Raw genomic sequence first — 22,719 nt, forward strand, 5'->3', positions numbered from 1 at the left:
ACAATGAGATATCACTGCACACAGTTAGAATGACAATTATCAAATATAAGCGATAACAAATGTCAGTGAAGATGTGGAGAAAAGAGAAAATTTGTACATTGTTGGTAGGAATGTAAACTGGTGCAGCCACTATGGAAAACAGTATGGAAGTTCTTCAAAAAATTAAAAATAGAACTACCATATGATCCAGTATTTCAATTTATGGGTATATATCCAAAGGAAATGTAATCATTATCTTTAAGAGATACTTCACTCTCATGTTCACCACAGCATTATTCACAATAGCCAAGACACAGAAACAACCTAAGTGACCATCAACAATTGAATGGACAAAGAAAATGTATATATGTACATATATACATATATACACACACACACATACATACACACATATATATGTATTCTATTGTATATTTATATACACAATAGAATACTATTCAGTCACAGAAAAAGAGAAGAAAATCCTGACGTTTGTGACAACACGCATGGGCCTTAGGGCAAGTGCAATAATTGAAATATCAGACAAGAATAGACAAATACTATGTGATTTCACTTATATGTGGAATCTAAAAAAACCCTGAACTTATAGAGAGTAAATATGGTGGTTTTCAGGGGCTGGGGTGCCTATAGTTAACAATACTCTTCATATGCTTCAATTTGCTAAGAGGGTAGATCTTGTGTTAAGTATTCTCACACACACAAAAAATAACAATAATAATAATAATATGATAGGAAACTTTGGAATGTGATAGATATGTCGACAGCTTTGGTGGTTGGTGAGGGTTCATGGGTATACACTTATCCCCAAACTCATAGAGTTGTAAATATTAAATGTTCAGCTTTTTATACGTCAACCACACCTTAATAAATTGGTTTTAATCTTTCTTCTCACATCTAAGAACACAACCCTAACTAGGCTCCTATGTTATTTCATGAGGAATTTAAATTTCTCCAATGGGACATCCAACATGACAAATCCTATATTTGGTAGCAGCCTCTTTGGATTGATTTGAAAATTCTATCTCAGTGTCTGAAGGTTCTATAAGAAAAGGGATTGTTTCTCACAGAAATGTACTGTGGGTGTAAATATGTTATTTGTTAAGGATGGTACTTTAAAATATTGTCATTCATTATCTGTATGTCATTATGTTAGATTCTTAAGAAATGGAACAGAAAATAGGTATGTTTTGATTGTAAATGGCTTAGAAAGTGTTCTTCCTTAGAGTGAGCGTAGAATAGCTTGTCCTTCCTCAGAGATTTCAGATAGTCATTTCGTCACTTGCTACTCAATGTGTGATTTGAGAACCAGGATTATCAGCATTGGCATCAAAAAAGGGCTAGTACGGGGCTTCCCTGTTGGCGCAGTGGTTGAGAGTCCGCCTGCCGATGCAGGGGACGCGGGTTCGTGTCCCGGTCCGGGAAGATCCCATATGCCGCGGAGCGGCTGGGCCTGTAAGCCATGGCCGCTGAGCCTGGGTGTTCGGAGCCTGTGCTCCGCAACGGGAGAGGCCACAGCGGTGAGAAGCCCACCGCAAAAAAAAAAAAAGGGCTAGTACGTAATGCAGAATCTCAGGCTTGGCCTGATCTAATGAGTCAGATTTTTATTTTAACAGGATCTCCAGGTAAGTAATGTGCACAATAATTCTGAAAAGCACTGATTTAACCTACCACGACAGAAAGAGAAATGACAGCAAGAAGGAAACCCAGCTTCCTGAATATTCTCAGTTGCCAACGACTGTTACCTTTAACATCTACCCCCTCCTCTCTATTCCAATTCTGCTTTACAAAATTTAGCTTGTATTCACTCTTGCCAGGAATCTTGCAATAACTTTGTAACTATTCACTTTTTTAAAAAGTTGCCCCCACTCGTAGATTTGAAATCATCCAATCTTGACTTAGTCTGTCTAGAAATGGGGAATGTGTAAAGGGGATTTGTATCTCACTCACTCTGAAAACTTATAGAGACTTGATATGTGCTAATTATTGCTAAGGGAAAATAGAAATGAATTAATGGATTCAAGAAGAGATTTAATATTTCCAAATGCTGTAAATTAAGTATACCAACAATGAACATAAATAATGTTATTTCAGGGGTGAAGTGTAGAAATGAAGATAAACTACAGTTGCTGAAGGAAAGATCAATGGAACCCAAACTTAAAAAAATACAAATAATGAGATAAACTTTTTCATGAAATGAATACCTCAGAAAAAAATATAAAAAAGAAAAAGAAATGATATGTTAATAATATCCAAAGGGGTTTTCAAAGAAATAAATAAGGATTTTATATATAAATATATATATATATATACACACATACTAATTAATGAGGAGAAAATAATGAAATCCACAAAGACTTTGAAATGACTAGGATATTGACCTGCTTTCTAAAATTGTCTTTAACAGAAGATAAATAAATAAATAAATAAATAAATAAATAAATAAAGCTTAGGTAGGGAGTTGAAGCAATCAGTATGCAGTGAAGATCTTGTTAAACACAGAGAAGACAGGGTCATTTCAGAAATCAACCATTTTGTTTTTCTACTATACAGTCCAGTATGTTGATAAATACACACATACATAAATATATATATATATAAATACATAAATGTGTATATATATATTTTCTTTTTCATGCCACATTTTTAAGACAAAATAGGGAGACATAATCTCTTCAGTGAGCTTGCTTCCCAATGTTAAGCACAGCTTTGTTTATTTTCACAGGTAACTTGAGACTATAAAAGAGAAAAGCTATGAGCAAACAAGGCTCTGTTTTCTTAAAAGGAGAGCAGCAGTCATCTCAACTCTTAGTAAAATAAAGAGACAAATCCTAAGATAAATATTGGAAGACATCTAGAGGATAAATGAATTATGAAAAGCAAGCAGTATGATTTTACAAAGAAAAAAAATCATGCAGGCAAATTTAATTGCTCTTTTTTCCTCGTGGATCAAGTTTTGAGATTAATAGATGAAAGCAGCAATAGATGTGGTATATCTTGATTCCAGCAAAGCAAAAGGATAGCGTATCTTATAAAAATTTTACTCAAAGAATTAGTTTAAATTAGCTTGGATATGAACACTTTTACATGGAGTAAAAATTGGTTGAAGTATCAAATAAAAGGGCTCATAATAAATGGCAGCTTTTCTGGGAGGGAAGAGGTGTCTAGAGGACTGCTGCAAGGGTTAGTGGTGAGTCCAGTTCTTTGAAACAGGCTCATTAATGACGGGAACGAGGAAGTAAACATCATGCTAATTAAAGTCACAGACCCTGCTAAGCTGGGAAATATTGCACACATGTCCAAGATTGGAAAAGCAATAATGAGGCCTGAGGAAGTCTGATATACGGTTAAAACTTCATTTTGATTTATCCAACTTGGAAAATTCATTGGGGAAAAAATCCTAGGCCACATAGTAGACTCAAGAGCAAGATACCCACAAAAGCTGCAGGGCTAATTGATATCTGTTCAAGAAGCAACCAAATCTCAGAGGCCTCATCATTTGAGTCAAGATATGATAAGTCTAGCTGGTTTGGAAATGTGTTACCTAAATCCCTTATATTCTAATGGTCAAAGCGAGGATTCATATTTATTGTGTGTCCGTCTTTTAGAACACAGAAATTTGTTTTAGGCATCTCATCTCCAGGAAGAGGTTAAGAAGAAATAAAGGTGGTCCAGAACACAATAACAAAAATATTGACAAAGGGTTAACAATGGAGAAACCTTACTAGGATGGTTTATCTAACATGGTATCTCTGTTGAAAGTTTGCTTCATTTGTTGATAAAACTCCATTCCTTTCAGTTGACCAATTTCATGTATAGTACCATCCTTTAAAAAATGTTAGGGGCCTTAAGAATAAAAATGTTTGCCAAACTATTACTTATCATAGAAGAAAAATACTGGAGGACTTTCCTGCTGCCACAGTGGTTAAGAATCCACCTGCCAGTGCAGGGGACACAGGTTTGACCCTGCTCCGGGAAGATCCCACATGCTGCGGAGCAACTAAGCCCGTGCACCACAACTAGTAAGCCTGTGCTCTATAGCCCGCATGCCACAACTACTGAAGCCTGCAAGCCTAGAGCCTGTGCTCCACAACAAAGAGAAGCCACCACCATGAGAAGCCTGTGCACCACAGTGAAGAGTAGCCCCCACTCACCACAACTAGAGAAAGCTCCCACGCAGCAAAGAAGACCCAATGCAGCCAAAAATAAATAAATAATTTTAAAAAATACTGGAAATAACCTAATGTCAAAAATAGATAACATTATGACAACATAAAGGATAATTTTGCAGCCATAGGAAATATTTTGAAAGGATTGTTAGAACACTGAAATGAAACACCAAATGAAAATAAAGATATCAATAAACAAGATGCAAAATTATACATACAGTGTCTTCCCAATCTTATAGTAGTATATGACCTGAGAAAAAATATTGAAGGAGATTCACCAAAGTATTAAAAAATGATTATCTCTGGGTGGTTGTTAATGATTACTGGAAATTTTTATTTTATTTTCATATTTCTCTGAATTTTTGAAGGCTATCTGACTGTAATAATTATTAATACAAGAATGCAAATTATAGGACATAGACATGTAAATAAAGAAAAAAAAAGAAAGCAACAAGACTCATACATTAAATTACTAAAGGAAGCCAAAGTCCTAGAGACTGCCCTCTCCCATAGTCATTTTTAAGCCAGAGAATAGAATGGAAATATAGATGCATTAGGAGTCCATTACATAAGACCATTTTGATGGCATGCAACAACAGCAACTTTATAATACGTATATATGGACATAAGAGCTGATAAATTGGAGCTCAAATGTATTTGTTCCATAGTCTCTTTGGAATACCATTAGAAGTCTGAAATTTCTTCCCAATCATAGAACTCTTAAAAAAAAAAAAATATATATATATATATATATATATATAGCAGTGTGTCCATGCATCGTACTTAGAATGGATAAGTATTTCTGAGGTTAAAGAGATTTATAAACAAACTTATTGATACATTTGTTCTTAATGTTGTAAGTTATATAGATTGGTTTTTCAAAAAGTAGATTAAAATTTTTTCACCGTGTTCCAATCAAGCATTAGCTTACAAAACGTCAGTTTCTCTGTTGATCTAAGGAATGCTCACTAACCTATATTGTTATTTCATACAATTTGATATATCTTTCAAAAGTGAGGTGTTGTCCATGTTTCATACAAAGGCATTGTATTTGAAATGTGAAGAACACATTACATACAGCAAAATTAAGGATTTGAGTCTGGAGATCAAAACCTCTCTGTCCTTCTCCTATGATCCTTTCTTTATCAAGCTATACAAAATTGTGCTCCTCATCTACTATACAGTGTGGGGACGTTCATCTTGTTTTACCAAAGGGGATCTTGATCTTTTCTCTGGTTTGTCCACATCTCTTATATGAATGTCAGCAGGATCTTTACTGTTTCTAGACTAATGGCAAAGAAAATAGAAATATTACAACTGCTACTCTGCGTGTGGTAATCATTTTGAAAAACTGCAGTTTAGATACTCACATTGAGCTTTCATTGCAATCCACAGTGTATCAAACAATAAGAATATCTTCAGGGTTTTATTAACCCTTAAAAAAAAGTACAGTGAAAATAAGGGAAATGGCTCGATTTATTCTTACACTAGGAGGTGTGGTATATATGGAGTAGATGTTTATTCTCATATTCAACATATTTCTATTTAACAGAATTAGTCCCAGCTATCCTGAAGCTGTTTATTCCTTTTCTAGATTTCTCCAGATTTTTTGACACTTTACTGTCAGGATCTAGGGCCCACCCACTGGTTTCAATCAATTAACAAGTAACAACATAAAGTTGTTTATGAACAACAATGAACAAAAACCAACTTGTTCAATTCTTTAAATACTAAGATCAGATAGTTTTAGGAAACTTCCAATGTTTTCCTGCCCTAATAGCTCTCTGAAGGACCTAACAGTGTGTGTTTATTAGCTTTTTGATGTGTTATCATCGAACTATCCACCTAGCCTACAAAGCCTTTTCCTTTTATGTTTCTGATTATTCAGTTTATGTACATGGACTTTATAATAAATTGGCTTGGACTCTGGAAATAGTTGATGTTTTCATAAAAACCACACATAATTTCATGATAAGTTAAAACACCTTAATTCCATTTTCACAAATTCTACTCATTTAAATACAAAGTAAGATTAATGTAGTCATGGAACTCATTTTAATGAAAATTAAAAATGACCTGTTTATTCAAAAATTGTTCATAATTTCGGAAAAGTAAGTTTAAAAAAGGAATAGAACTTACTTAAAAACTAGACTCAACTTCTTTTTTCAAAAAGTTAGAACTATAAGTGAATGAAGTAAAGTAAAATGATTCAAGTTTTTTAGCCTAATGATCAATGAAAACACTGAATATAACTGTACTTTAAATATGTGACTAAAGGTTAGGACAGATACTAAATTACTTTAGCTTCTATTATTGACTAATTATCAATGAACATTTTGAAATATAAATTAAAATGCTGATATTCAATATAATAAATACATATAATTACACAAAGAACGGACATTACTCGAATTCCAAATTGATGTCTGATAACTTATTCCAATGGAACACAAGTTTTCTTAAAACAGAGAGCTTTTCTTAGAATGTATTTCCAATGGAATGTCTTCTAGACGTGTAATGGAATGCATAAAGACAATTTACATAGTCTGCTATCCCTAAACTCTTCTCATATTCTTTAGGTAGAGAGGAATGCCATACTTAGAACAAATTTAGCATTCCTATTTAACACTATCTTTTGTTTCTTTAGTGCCAGATCACTAACACATTATACAATTTTGATCCACACCACAATTTTCTGAGTTAAAGCCTTAACCTAATAACATTTATTTTAATAACACAATTTTCTTTTTTTGCAGCAAAATTTCTTTAATACAATGCTCTCTGCAAGGTAAACAGAATCAACTCACTACAGCTGATAAACATACACCAACTAGCTCAAAGGTCTTAGAACAGTATCATAATATTCATCTATAGCACTGTTATGATCACCATCCTCAATATTTTCATTACAGTTTACTGAATACTTACTATCTTCTAGAAATTGTCATTATTGTTTAAGATTCGTTATTTCATTTATTTCTCAAAATACATAAAGCAAGTACTGTGATTGTCTTCAATTATAATGCTGGAAAAATATGATCAAATAAATGATCACTTATCATCAAAGGTTATTGTCACTTGGAGAATAATTCGTGATCTAAGACTTTAGAATAGCCATACTAGGGGCTTCCCTGGTGATGCAGTGGTTAAGAATCCACTTGCAAATGCAGGGGACACGGGTTCGAGCCCTGGTCCGGGAAGATCCCACATGCCGTGGAGCAGCTAAGCCTGTGCACCACAACTACTGAGCTTGAACTCTAGAGCCCATGAGCCACAACTACTGAAGCCTGTGCGCCTAGAGCCTCTGCTCTGCAACAAGAGGAGCCATCGCAATGAAAAGCCCGCGCACCGCAACAAAGAGTAGCCCCCCCTCGCTGCAACTAGACAAAGCCTGTGCGCAGCAATGAAGACCCAATGCAGCCAAAAATAAAATAAATTAAAAAAGAAAAGCCATACTAACTGCTTATATATCTTGACTTGTAATCAGACCATCAACACCAGTATCCTCAAAAAAAAGGTACTAAATCTAATGATCACTATATACCATTCCACAATAAATGAATAGATATTAGAAGCATAGCCAAGCTCTATTCCATTTGCATCACTACTTACATGATAGTTGTAATCAGAGAAGTTCAAGAATTTAGCTGTATGAAGGAATTTGTACCCACACAATACTTCACTTAGGCACATATCCAAAATTAAAGACCTAAGGGGAAAATTAACAATTAAATAAACAAGTTCTTTAGGTTTAAAATCATAGCAATAATTAAAATTATCTTAAATTTATGATAAAATAAAGTTATTTCTCTAATAAAATAGTTTCTAGTAATTTTCAAATCATATTTACAATAATCCTCCACTGTCATTACATTTTTTTTTAACATCTTTATCGGAGTATGATTGCTTTACAATGGTGTGTTAGTTTCTGCTTTATAACAAAGTGAATCAGTTATACATATACGTATGTTCCCATATCTGTTCCCTCTTGCGTCTCCCTGTCATTACATTTAAGTAACTATATATTGACAGTCTATGGATAGTATTTTCTCACCTTATAATTTTTACCTTTATTATAAATCTATTTAATGGTATACATTAAAAATCTGTTTAATATTATACAAAATCAAAATATCCTTCAGTTAAACTATAATCCCTAAAATAATGTGCTTATAACTATTTAAAGATAATTGCTAATGGTCCATGTAATTTATTTCCCCATATTTTAAATAAGACAATGTTTGTTTTGATTTGAATAGCGTAAGATTCAATTTCATTATTATTTCAGCATACTACAATATTAACTATAGAAATAAAATTTATTTGTGGGCATACAAAATTAATATATTTTTAGCTTTTTAAAAAAGTAACAGCTTTATTGAGATATAATTCATACAACATGAAGTTCACTCTTTTAAAGTCTATAATTCAGTGGTTTTAGTATCACTAAACAGAGTTGTGCAACTATCACCACTAATTCCAGAACATTTTCATCACCGCAAAGTGAGACCCTGGTAACCAACCATTAGTAGTCAATCTCCATTGTCCCTTCTCCCTAGCCCTTAAGAGCCACTAATATACTTTCTATCTCTAAAGATTTTCCTGTTCTGGACATTTTATATAAATAGAATCATGTGGCCTTCTTTTATAGCTTCTTTCACCCATGTTGTGGCATGCAACAGTACTTCATTCCTTTTTATGGCCAAATAATATTCCATTCTGTGGATAAACCACACTGTATTCATCAGTAGATAGACATTTGGGTTATTCCCACTTTTTAGCTTTTATGAATATCCATGTACAAGTTTTTGCATGGACATGTGTTTTCAATTTTCTTGGGTATGTACTTTGGAGTGGAATTGCTAGGTCATATGGTAACTTTATGTTTAACTTTTAAAGAACTGCCAGACAGTTTTCCAAAGTGGTTGTACCATTTTACACTCCCACCAACAATGTATGAGGGTTCCAATTTTTCAAACATGCTCACCAACACTTGTTATAGTCATCCTAGTAGGTGTGAAGTGGTATCTCATGGTGGTTTTAATTTGCATTTTCCTAATGACTAATAATGTTAAGCACCATATTGTGTCTTACTGACCATTTATAGCCAATATTTTATAATAACTATAAATGGAGTATAACCTTTAAAAATTGTGAATCACTATATTGTACACCTGTAACTTATATAATATTGTGCATCAACTATACATCAATAAAAAAAGAAAGTGAAAAATAATCCACAGAATGAAAGAAAATATTTGAAAATCATATATCTGATAAAGGTCTAGTATTGAGAATATATAAAGAATTCTTGCAACTCAATAATAAAAAGACAACACATTTTAAAATGGGCAAAAGATTTGGATAGCTTTTTCTCCAAATAAAATTAACATATTTTAATTTCAATTCAATTGTGGATATCAAATTAGGCCAGTTTCATATGCATAGATAAATAAAACATGAAATATTGGTATTTTCACATCATAGATTATGAAGCCAAGGTAATTTATTAATCACAGATATCTGGGGAAGGCATTACTCTAAAAGTCATATACTCAGGGGCTCATTCATTGGAGAAAATTGGATATGATCAGAAATGAATGTAGATTTGACCCAACAATCAAATGTTTATGAATATCTGACAAACCTAACTTTTAAATCTGCCACACGTTGGCTGATATGGCTAGGCATAGTTAAATTATGAAACTGAATCTTTAAGGGATGTATTTCTAAGAACTGCTTAAAGTCTCACACTGAATAGATAATAGAATTTGAGCTATAATGAGAAAATGCCTTATTATTATTATTATTATAGCATAATAATTATAGCTGACATTTTTATGTGTTTACTGCCAGGCACTTTGCTAACAATTTAAAAATACTTCTTCAAGTCTTTCTTTGTACAATGCTACAAGATAAGTACTACTATCATCCTATTTATAAATGAGAAAATAGGGCTTAGATATATTAAGCAATTTGCCCAAAGGCACACAGTTAGTCATATGTTGTAGAGTAGGTTATAAATCTAAACCAGTAAGAATAAAAATTCTATAATTTCCCTACTCATTTAAAAAGTTTTTTAAATGAAATTACTTTAAAGTAATCTGAAGTTAATGGAAGAATTTAAAGAATAACGAAGTGCTTACATCCAGGTCAATCAACTTTTTTGCCACATTTACCTTATTTCATTGACTTTACCCCTAAATACTTTGTGTTTTTCTTAAGAACAAGGGCAAAAATAATTTTTTTACAAAAACACAGTACAATTATCAAATTCAGGACATTTTACATTTATACAATACTATTATTCAATATGCAATAATGTTGAAATTCATTTATTGTCCCATTACTGTCAGTTATAGCTATTATAATTTTCACTGAGCTATGATCCAATATAGTGCCACACATAGCAGTTACATGTTGTGTTTCTTTATTGTTCTTTAATCATCTGAAAGAGTTTATGATACAAATATTTTTGAAAAGTACAGGCACATTGTTTTGTAGAATGTCTCATTGGGGTTTTCTAATGTTTCCTAATGATTATATTCAGCTTATCTATTTTTGGTAGGAATACTCCCTAAGTGATGCTGTGTCCTCCTCAGTGTATCATTATTAGGGGGATCCAGATGCTAGTTTGAGCATTATACGTCATGTGTACTTTGATCACTTGGTTAACTTGGTTTTTATTGTGTTTTTTCCCTATAAAGTTACCATATTCCCATTTGTAATTAATAAATAATATATAAAATTATTCTGTTTCTTTTCGAAACTTACCTAATTTTTGATTATCTTTGCACCCTTTGGTGATCCCTACTTCAATAAATTATTACATTTATTTCATAGAATTGTTTCAAAAAAGGTGACCTTGTATTATTTCTTGTACATTTACTAATTGACATTCTTTATGAAAGGAATATTCTCTTTTTCACATATAAATTATCAGTATGGATTCAAGGATTCTTATTTTATTCAATGGTTTAAAATTAATTTTTGTCATTACTTATTTTAAGTGCTCAAACTTTCCAATATTTGGCCACTGTGAGTCCCTTCAAGGGACTACAATTTTTGACAGGCCTGCCATTTCAAGAAAATAAGTGCTGTCTTACTTTCTAATATAACAAGATGGTCCAGCTTCACTCTATACTTCCTCAAACCCAGCCTTGGATTCAGCTGTTTCTCCAAGGTGCACTGATTACTTTTATTTGGAAAAGATATTTAGAAATGAAGGTGTAGATGCTAGGTATGCTAATCGCTTGCAGGGTATTACAGCCCCAGAGCCCAAACTCTTAACCTAAGATATACAACCAACTCTGGGCAAGATAGAAAAGGTGTGTAAAATAAAGTTTGTATGCTTATGCTTACAGTGTATTCACTCAACAAATATTTATAGGCATTGGGCAAAGCACGGGACAGGTGACAGATCATAAAATAGGATTCTAGAACTAACACAAGTTCTTATGGCTCCTCATGTCAGAAGCTAGGAAGTCACCACTCATCCTAAAAACAAGTAAAAAGCGAAACACTATGAAAAATCAACCAATCTTCTTGGATCTATAAGAAAGGGGAGGACATAGGGCAAACCACTGCTGTCAAGATTGGAGAGACAGGTGAACACAGAGTTGAGGCTTACCAAAGCAGAGACTCAGGAGCAGAAACTGCCACAAATATAAAAATATCTTGATATTTTTATTTTGAAAATAGTGTAAACATTTAGTTGTAAGGGAATAAATATCAAATCGGCCTAGAGTAGTTGGTAAATGTATAATAGGGGAGATGGGACTGAATGCTTCTTAAAGAAAAAGTTTTGATTTTCATTATTGGAGTGAAAGAGTATTATTCTAGGCTGAGAGAAACATGAGTAAAGGCAGATAAAATGGCATGTCTATGGAGGGTAAACTTTATTTTGGAATAATATTTAATCTGTTTGTTTAATTAATTTAGGTAGATTGAGTCCAATTTTCAGATTATGAAGTATCCTGAAAACCCAAAGTATATTACTTAGGGCAAGAAGAATCTATTATAAATTCTTTAGCAGAAGAGTAATATAACAAAACTATTAGGACATCAGACACATTCATCTTTTGCTGTTGTGTGTTTTTTTTCATAAGCTTCCTTTTTCAAATGTGGAAATTGTCTTGACTTGCTTTTTGTTATTCAGCTGGAAAAAGGTAAGGCTAGAGGAAAACTGACTGCTTGACTGACAAATTCCTACTTTTAACCACTGTGGTGCAGATTGCAACCTCTCCACCAGAATCCCTTCTCACTCCCATCCATGCTGGTTCCATGACTGACCAGCTGTACTGCATTTCCCAGCCTTCCTTGCAATTAGGACAGACCATGTGACCATGTTCTCACCAATACATTATGAAAGGTCTATGTCAGCTGGGGCCTGGACATGAAGGCTTCTATTGTACAAAGGACCACAAACTACAGGAGATGCAAAGAAAGAACTTAGAGGGAAAGCAGATCCCAGAATGACCCTGTGGAGCATAGCCATTGTGATCTCTTTGTCATTGAAGCCTAGCCTTACTTACTGTGCTATATGAAAATCTTCCCCTTCTTGAAGGGCATCTATCCTTCATCATTTGTTATGATGACAAAAGAGTTGTGCCAGACAGAAGCTACACTGATCTGGGAATCTTTAATTTATACTGCAAAATTTACTCATTTTAAGTGTACAATTTAAAGGTTTTTAATACATTTACTGAGTTGTACAATCAACATTTTCTAACGTTAGAACATATCTATTACTCCAAAATATCCACCTACTCCAGACATGGATTTGCTTTCTCTGTTCATAGTGATTCTATCAGAACCATCATCTAAAACTTTCATAATGCCTGATATAGTGGCAACTAAAATATCCTGCTTAACATTGCCTCAAACCAGGGGCCCCATTTATGGCAAAGACATGACAATGGGTGCCTAAAAGTGGAATCACCTGGTCTTTATACCTCACTATTTGGAATCATCTAGCCTAAAAGAATGAGAGAAATAAGCTAAGCTAAGGTGCCAGCTTGGGAATAACATCATACAGGCTTGCTGTCCTGTCCTCCAGGATGTAGTATTTGTGTTGAACTAATGGCCAATGTACAGTGTCTTTTCTCTAATAACTAGAACATGGATCTAGAAACAATGAGGTAGGAATGAGGGAGGCTTCTCTCACCCTCTCATCATCACTTCCAAGGAACCACTTGTATCATATGTCCTCTATAACACTCAACTCTAGAATCTGCTACTAGATATATAGCTTGGTTTATTTGTTGTTTGTTTTGTTTTGGTTGGGGGAGAAAGGAGAGAGCACAGTGGGGAAGAGGAACACATCTACCAGAGGACACACAATAAAATTTCCACTGATTTGAAGCTCTAACTACTGTCTAATTGCTTTGACTCTTAGTGCCATTGGAACAGGAGGCAAAATTAGGAGTTACTATACTGACCGGGATGATAAGCTGACTACTATAAAAAGCTGTGGATATGTTATATACTATGGGCAAGAAGAAATATGTCTGAAACCTAGGTGATTCCCTGGATGATCTGAATATTTTTGTCTAATGATAATGGTATATGGGTAATATTCCCAAGAAGGGCAAGTTAAACTAGAAGTTCAGACCCCTTATGGATAAAGGTCTAAGCCACATCATTGTTCACGGGCTACATATCTACCAAAGCACTTGCTGGAGATGAAGAATGCCCATTGTGGCTGGTTGAGAAAGAAAACGAAAAATAGCAATTAAGGTTTTGAATCAGTTAAGCTACAGTGGCTGGGACTATAGCTTGTTTCATTGCCCTCAAATTGAATATATGTAAAAAGATTCCTGCATATTACCTTGAAAGGGATTTAGATGAATTGAATTTAATGAAGGGCACGTGGGATTTGAGTAGTGCAAGGATTTGAGTTGACTGTATTGGATGCATACTTCTTGAACTTTCGCTCAAACACTCTCTCCCAGTCTTATTACACCTTCTGCTGTGCTGACCCGTTTATTGTATCCAGTCAGCTTCACACAATGAAATGTCACAGTGCTTTAGTGTGGACTTGGGCTATGCACCTCTCATTTCCTGTTCCAGGACTGGGCACTTACATATGTGTAATCCAGAAGTGGAGAGGAGTAAATACCTTACAGGGCATCTCTCAATCATTAAATGAGGGAGCTGACTGATAATCTTTCTCTAGGCAAGAAACCTCTGAAGATACATTTCAGACAGTCAATAGGATAAAGCATCCAGTTGCCTCTAGAGGTGGCTGATTATTCCACTGGCCAGTGTAATAAGGATTCTTTACAATGGCTCCCTACTTTGCTCCTTCTGTCCCAGGTTCCTACATTCTGGATTGCACTCCTAAATAAAGTACTTGAATTTAACCTTTGGCTCAAGCCCTGCTTTTTAAGAAAAACACATTGTCAGTTATCACAGGCTCAAGTGGGTACCCAGGTAAATGTGCATGAGAGTTTTCTCACAGAGTGCAGAATAGATAGAAGAAAGCAGCTAAGAGTTCTTGAATTTCCCAAGACAGCGAAAGCTGGTGGCCAACATTTTTCAGCCTCTCAAGGGATACTGAATTACTAAAAAGGCTAGCAGAAGTGTGAAGCTTGGAACGAGAATGGCACATTTTTACGTATCAGACAACTGAAGACCATGGCTAAGCTATGAGTATTGAGTGTATGCAGCACAAAGCAAGGACCAAGAAAAACAAGTTATTCCTGAACAGTGACCAGAAAGAACAGAGCCTATCATATAGATCAGACACCACTCCACCTATGTGTTCCAAATCCGCCCCATAAGGCTTTTGAAAAATCACTTCCAGCAGAGTATGCAAACTGGATGGGAAAATACTAATTTTTCCTCTTTGCATTTTACCAAATACGGAGACTTAAACCAGTAAGTTACTGTAAATTAGTAAGACATAATTCTGTCGTCAGTGGAAATAAATGTTCAAGAGCACAATTAATTTCAGATAACTATTGTTTTAAATTCTACACAGGGATTTATACACTGTTTGAAAATATAAATTTCATCTCACTAAGGCTATATACCCAAATAAGATGGCCCATTTTTTAAAATCCCTTTTTTTATTTTAATTTTTAAAATTTTTACCTTTCCATCTACTTCATTTTTTAACTTTTTATTTTATATTAGAGTATAGTTGATTAACAGTGTCCTGTTAGTTTCAGATGTACAACAAAGTGATTCAGTTATACATATACATGTATCTATTCTTTTTCAAATTCTTTTCTCAATTAGATCATTACAGAATATTGAGCAGAGTTCCCTGTGCTATACAGTAGGTCCTTGTAAAATGGTCCATTTTTAGAGCAGATTTTTCTTAGTGTCCTACACAAAGATATGCTACCAAACTAACATTCTATCTGTGAATATAAGCTCTATTTAAGGGGATATAGTATTATATAGCTTGTGTTTTGTTTGTTTTGTCAAGTGAATAAACCATGGAGGTATACAGAAGATTCTTAAGCTTTCTTCTTCTTATTACTTTAATGTACAGTTTTAACAATACAGTTATTTTTGTATCCATTGGAAAGAAAACCCTTGGGCTGACCAGTGCTAATGTCAACTTAGTTAAAATGGAAACTACATTTTTCAGATTTACCCACCCTTAAGGTTTAGGATTAGAGCTGACCAACAGAGGAGCCCATATGAGACGTGAAGGTGGAAGGAACTGAAGGCCATTACTAAGAGAAGTTCAGGGGTTATCTTGAGTGACAAGCAGACACAGAAGTCCCTGGTGGTCCCAGATTGCCCTCATACTTCTCTGCTGTACCTCCAGCTCTTCTTCCTGACTGATAGCCCTGCTGACTACCAGGGCCCCAGGCCCAGCAAGAGATACTCCCCTGTGGAGTCACAGAGATGGCAGCTGCACACAGAAAATGGCTTCCCAGGTATCTTACAATAAATACCCCTTTACAGTACCATTTTGAAGGCTGGATGTGCTTAGCTCCTCAGATTTCCCTGTAAGTTCTGACTTATTCAGTCACGCAAGACTTCAGTAGGAATGATTATGGATTCTTTCCATGATCTTCTGACTTCCTCCCTCTCTACATTATTTCCCAGCTTCTCACACATTTTAAAGACTGGCTAATCTATACAATCAATTATCCATTCACATAATACTCCTTGTACCTCTGCTTCCCTGAATGAACCCTGACTCATACAAATCCAAACTAATCTCATTTTCAAAGAAACAGACATTTGCTGGGCATCTTTCTTAACCTAGGCATTGGCTTAAATACTAGTAATTCAAAAATCTTCATGATTAGTAGGAATAATTCAATCAGACTTAAATAGTGTCTGTACTTTTAAATAAGTGACTTCAATCCAAAATTCATTTCAGACCTTAAAGACACTGATGATCCAAATCTTATCCCATCCTGATAGGCATAATAATGTTTCTGTGTTCCTAGCAGTACCCCTAGCAGTGAGTCTGCTTCCCAAGTCCACTGGGCTATAGCTTTGGGGAGTACAAAGAGTGGTGACCGTAAGTCTGAGCCTGCTTTTACTGGTAGAACAACTCTCACTATTTTATCTGCATCTGTTATGAAGAAAAATATATTACCATGGATCTCTTAAACCCAGACCAGACATTTGAACTGTCATTTTCACCTCTGATTTCCATCAAGGTTCACAAAGCTTTTAAAGGCACTCAGTAATGTATCCTGTATATCAAGATCCACAAAGGCGACGTTTCTGTTCTACAGGGGTGAGAGGCAGAGCGCTGGACTCTTTGTAGTCCACGACCAGGGAGTTCAAAAGCACCAACAAAGGACTTTTATGCAGCCAAGGACTTTTTTCTATGACTTTTATTCTGAGCAAAATGTATTCAGCCAAGAAAGAATGGGAAATAGTGGTCTTAAAATAATTTCTACAGCAGAAACTGGATTTCAAATGATATAATGAACTAATGTGCAGTAAAGGAATAGAAATAATTAGCTTAGACAAGGCATTTGATAGAGTTGGCAGAAAAATAATTGATCTACATTTTATGTGATTCTTTTAGAAAAGGACTATATGGATAAATTAATAGTCTTTCATAGCTATATTCCAAAATATAGATACATGATAAATACTGGCATATCATTTGTGATACATCATATGGACTTGATTATAATTCAGATATTTGTTCTCTTTATGAGCCCAAGACTATGCTCTTTTTCATAATGGAAATTTCCATTTAGATGTGCAAATTTTAGTACATACATCTTGTTTATATTTTGGTTATTTATAACTTTTATGATTTCATAGAGATGTTGACACAATTTACAGAATATAGTCACAATGAAGTTGTAGCATGCATAAAACATTGGAACGAGAAATAAATTAGACCAAGATGGGAAAACTTGAAAGAATATGTTTACCTGCTTTGTCAAAAGTTGGAGCTATTCTTTGGACAATCAATTTACACACTCAGGTCATTTATTTAGCTGTAGTATGGAATTGTGCTGATCTCTCCATTCTCTGAATTAGGAATAGAGTTATTGGTTATGAATTTTGTATTTCCTCAGCACAAAGGTAAACTGCTTACAGAGGATGGAAGTCAATTGCTTAGGAAACCACATAGTTCACTATTATTGCCTCATCTCAGGCTACTTCCTGAGGGCCCTTTACATCCTGGTGGTACGACCAGTAGCTTTGGGCTACTACTTCTGCTTCAAACGGAATACCCTTTTTAACCCAATGACTTCACAGCTTTTAAATGACTGATTTCAGTACTCTAAACACTGGCAGTTTTAAACTGTCTTTTGCCTGGAGCTTTGCCCTAATTTTGGTATCCATTTGATCTAGTGCCCTAAATGTAGCTTCTTTGGGACCTCATGACCTATCTCTCCCAGACTCTATCTGATGTTAGTGTCCAACTCTTATTCTGATGTATGCCCCTGTCCTTAAATGTGACTATCTGCTACCCTTAATCGCAGAGTTACAAAGAATAACCATTCATTCATGTTCATTTTTTTCACAGGAATTTATCCTTTGCTGTCCTCAACTTGTCCTAAATATATTATTTCCAATTTTCCAACCAAGTTATTCTTCTAAGTACTGGTATTATAAAACGTTTATGCAGTTTTAAAAAGGCACTCAGTAATGTATCCTGTATATTAAGATATATACTATTATTATCCATATTATCATCTTTAATAATAAGTTACAATTATTATTTCAATTTTTAAGCAGAACTATAAGCCAGGACTGATATTAGGGACTGAGTCATGTCGTACAACCCCTGGAGCTGTGTAGTGCACTCCACACAGCAGCCGTAGCATGTGCTAGACGCTTATAATTCCTTCTTATTTCATCTCTACAATAGCAATACGAGATGGTTGTTATTACTCTCATTTTATAAAGGTAAAATTTAGTCATATGCTCAAAGTCATACAGCTAATAAGCTGTAATCTGGAGTTTTTATTTCAGGCTTGACTCCCAACCTCATGCTTTTGTCATTACACTCTGACTTTGCTTTAATTTTTAAAAATTATAAACAGTACGTGTGCTTTCATACATAAAGGATAGAGCTACTGGCTTATGCCAAGGCTTTCTTGTGACTATTTCCTGTATTTCACATTTTCCTTCGATCATTATATATTAAAAGGAGGGGTGGTAAGAGAACACAGCAATCTACCAAACTTTATTCAAGACAGGAAATTTTGGGGGTTTATTTCTAAAGGCAATTTGTTTAGTCCTTAGACTTAGGAAATGCTGCAGTTATCTCTATTATAATGCCACCATCACTGTTAAGGCAGGAATATTTTCAAGGTTATAGGCATATGGGCTGAACTAATCAGCAACTGATTATACTGGTTGTTCTTAGACACCCTTCCTTAGCCTTCCAGAATTGGTAAAGAACACATTCCATGGCCGTATTTGACACATTCATTCACTGGTTGCTCAAAGAGATGAAGGACATAGTGTCAAAAATATTTTGAGGCTTTTCACTCTTTTTTGGGAGATACTCAGTTTAAAAATAACTGAATCAATTCCTACTTTAAAACTCTTTTGAAGACCAATCTGTTAAATCCAAATAAAATAAATAAAAAAGTAAGACTTATTTGAAAAAGTCTTTTGCAATGTACTATGGCTATGTGAGATGTTATCATTGGGGGAAGTTGGATGATAGGCACAAGGGAACTCTAAAAATTTTTGTAATTCTTATGTGTCTTAAAACTACTAAACAATAAAAGTTATTAAAATGTGAAAAATTGATAAAAATCATTTGTACTCATTGTTTTAATTCATTGTCTTTTCGGAATCAGATACATGGTTCTCTCTAGGTCTTCACTAATTGAAATGCCATTCATTGATCACAATACAATTAATTCTGTAATAGTAGTCACATTTATCCATCTAGAAGCTAATTCTAGGAGTGTGGGGGATTAGTGTAGAGAGGAGAAATGAAAAAGGAAAACAGAAAGATAAAACAACAGAGGGTTTCTAATTGTGAGAGAGGATCGTGAGGAACCATGAACAACATGGAAAAATGTAATTTTGATTGCCTGAATTTTTGGTAAATTATGAAATCATTTTTATTCCCCAACAACTGTTTATGGACATCTGTACAGCAACATAAAGAAAAAAGTTTAGGAATACAATTTAAGTTGAAGGTGGAATGAAATTATGGGGCTGAAAGGCACTTCTTTATCATCATCATTATCTTCATTCTTGTTACCATTTGTCAAATACCTATTTTTTGTCAGGTACTGTTTTTTGTCAGGTACAAATTTTATATTAGAAGCCCTTAGATTCTAGCTAGAACTATATACCTTTTTTTTTTTTTTTTTTCCGGTATGTGGGCCTCTCACTGTTGTGGCCTCTCCCGTTGTGGAGCACAGGCTCCGGATGCGCAGGCTCAGCGGCCATGGCTCACGGGCCCAACTGCTCCGCGGCATGTGGGATCTTCCCGGACCGGGGCACGAATCCGTGTCCCCTGCATCGGCAGGCGGGCTCTCAACCACTTGCCACCAGGGAAGCCCTATACGGTGCTTTTTATGAACCCCGACTTGCAGGTGTTAAACGTCCCTGCTCAAGGTGTCCGTTAGTAAGGGAGAGGGTAAAATCTGAACCCAGGCAATCCGCCTCCAGAGTTTGCACACCCGCCACCTGGCAACTCTGCCTTCCTTAGTAAACAGCTAAGAATGGCCTTGCCTTTTGGATACTAAATAATGTAGACCTTCCCTTCACTAACCTGGTACTAAGTTTGAAAGACACCTTTTTTGACAGTTTTAATGTGTTCAGATGTACTGACCTGCCTTCCAGCATTTTCAAATCTTTGTCTTTTTCGTTAGTATAAGAATGGGATTATCATGGACTTGTTAAAATGGCAGGGAAACCTATAGGCTTCTTTTAAAGAGCTCTGACCTAGTTTTGTAAGTGTGAGATGTGCTGTTAAGGTTTAAGGGTCAAGATAAGGGTTTCTTTGCCTTAAATTTGCAAATCTCTGTTAATGAACCTCAATTATGGCCTCTACTTGGTTGCTTCTCTATATACCAGAGCCTGAATGAGACTCTTATCCCTGAAAAATTTAGACTTGGAGGAATCTTTAGTCATTTGGTTCAACTCCCTGCTTCATAATAGGAGCATTTAATTGAGTTGAAACTCATCAATCCAAATAACTTGCCAACATAATTACAATATCATGAAAATTAGAGTGAAACGTGTTAATAGAAAACATTGTTCTTTTACAAAAAGTTTTTTGTTACTTTGAATACTGTTAGGTTCTAGGCAGTGTATACCGTAAATGCAGTATTTGAAGTTTGCAAAAAGAGGAATTAAGAGACAAACCTCTAAAAAGGAACCCTTTCACTGTATTAAAATCTTATACAAAATATTTTTTATCTTAATGGGATGGTACAAAGGGAGTAATGATGTTTGTAATTTTTCAACACGTTTTTAATAAATTCACTTTAAATGTATCTCAAGTGTTTATAAATTGTATTGTTTTAGGGAAACAGATTTTCTCTTAACATTTTTAGGATGGGGTGCAATAACAGTCAACTTGCTTTCAAATCCTGGCTATACATTAGGGTCACATGGAGGATTTAAAGAAAAAAAAAATTAATGCTATGATCTCATCCCAGGCAAAATACATCAGAATCTCTTGGGTGAAACTCTGTCAATGCTAATGTTTGAATGCACCTTCCTCCCACCTAGGTGACTTTCATGATTCATACCTTCTTCTCTTTCTTACTTACTGACCTCCAACTGTGATGCCTTTCTATGCTTGTGAAAATATTTACAGGGTTCTCCCAAAGGCCTTTTCTTTTCCTTTAAAAAATTTTTATCTTTGTGCATTTAAATATACTTATACTTCAATTATTTGGTAAATTGAATCTTGACATTTTCTTAATAATACCTTGACCCTAGTTAAAATTTTCCTTCATTTGCACTTTCCCAGTCTTTTAAATCTTCCTCTATTTAGCATGCATTTGGTTGTTTATCTTTGTGATTTAATTATAAGCTTTTAGGTTCAATTTCCAATACATCTTATATAACTTTCCAATAGTATAAAGCACTGACAAGATTATCAACAGCTATCTGCTGAACTAAATTGAATTTGGAAATTTGATAATGTTTACAGTAAGAAATAAATGTGGAGAAAAAACACAATACCTCTTCCTTACCAAGGTATTCTTTTGTTTCTGGTTCACTTATATCCTACTTTTATCATCCTTTTGTTGAAATTTCTTAGGGAATAAGGCCAGTTTTGAAATAACTTTTAGAAATATATATGTAACATAATATGTATATATATATATTATTTATTTATTTATTTATTTTTCTCCAGATTCATCTCAAGTTTAACCTTCTCCATGAACCTTTTCCTAATGCTGTTCTACCTTCCCTCCACTTCCAGAGTTGATTTCCTTTGTGCTCCCACAGTACACTGTACAAATTGGTCACTGTCCTCATTGTTTTTTTTAACAAAATGTCTGCTGCTTGAGGGCAGGGATTATACTTATTCATCTTTGTATATCGAGAACTTGGAACTCAGTTGTCATGAAAAAAAGTTATTTGATTAAAAGGATGGAAGATTCTGTGGCAAACAGCCTATGTGTATTGTTGATCTTGTTCAATTCACAGCTGTATTAGCAGTCAGGACCCAATTTCTCTCTCTCTGCAGAGTCATCTGAATTAGATGACTCTGCAGCAAATAGGCCGTTAGTTTGAGGCTCCTGTGCAGGGTTTCTAATTATATTGCCAATTTTCATCTCTTTTATAGATATTTTGTTTTTTTGAAGGATGATTTTGGGGGATAGGAAAATTTATATAGTACCATGCATAGTCCAAACAAGTAATTATTAGAAACCTGGCTTCATAAGGGAAACCAGTGTGCATATGGGATGATTTGTTTCAAAGAGTGATACCCCTCTTGTAATTTTCTGTGTTTTCTTTGCTTTCACCTGATATTTTTTGATGCTAAGTAAAGCCCTAGATTCTGTTCTTACATTTCTCTTTCTCAAAAAAAAAAAAAGAAATTGTTCCGTTCTATCTCTGTGCTATGCACAAACTTACATGAATTTTAAGGCATACTTTACTTCAGAAACCTTGT

At 34.6% G+C, this 22,719-nt stretch overlaps 1 protein-coding gene across 2 annotated transcripts in view; it reads right to left on the reverse strand.

Annotated features, from left to right (window-relative positions):
- Positions 1–22,719, reverse strand: part of LOC307189672 (uncharacterized protein) — a 568,050-nt gene that overhangs the window by 167,693 nt on the left and 377,638 nt on the right. For both annotated transcript variants that reach the window (XM_079928006.1, XM_079928007.1), the window contains exon 9: positions 7,779–7,875. The gene's annotated coding sequence lies outside the window, so the exon portion shown is untranslated. The remainder of the gene's footprint in view (positions 1–7,778; positions 7,876–22,719) is intronic.

This window comes from Stenella coeruleoalba, assembly GCF_951394435.1.
Source record: "Stenella coeruleoalba genome assembly, chromosome: 7".
In the NCBI taxonomy this organism is placed as follows: Eukaryota; Metazoa; Chordata; class Mammalia; order Artiodactyla; family Delphinidae; genus Stenella; species Stenella coeruleoalba.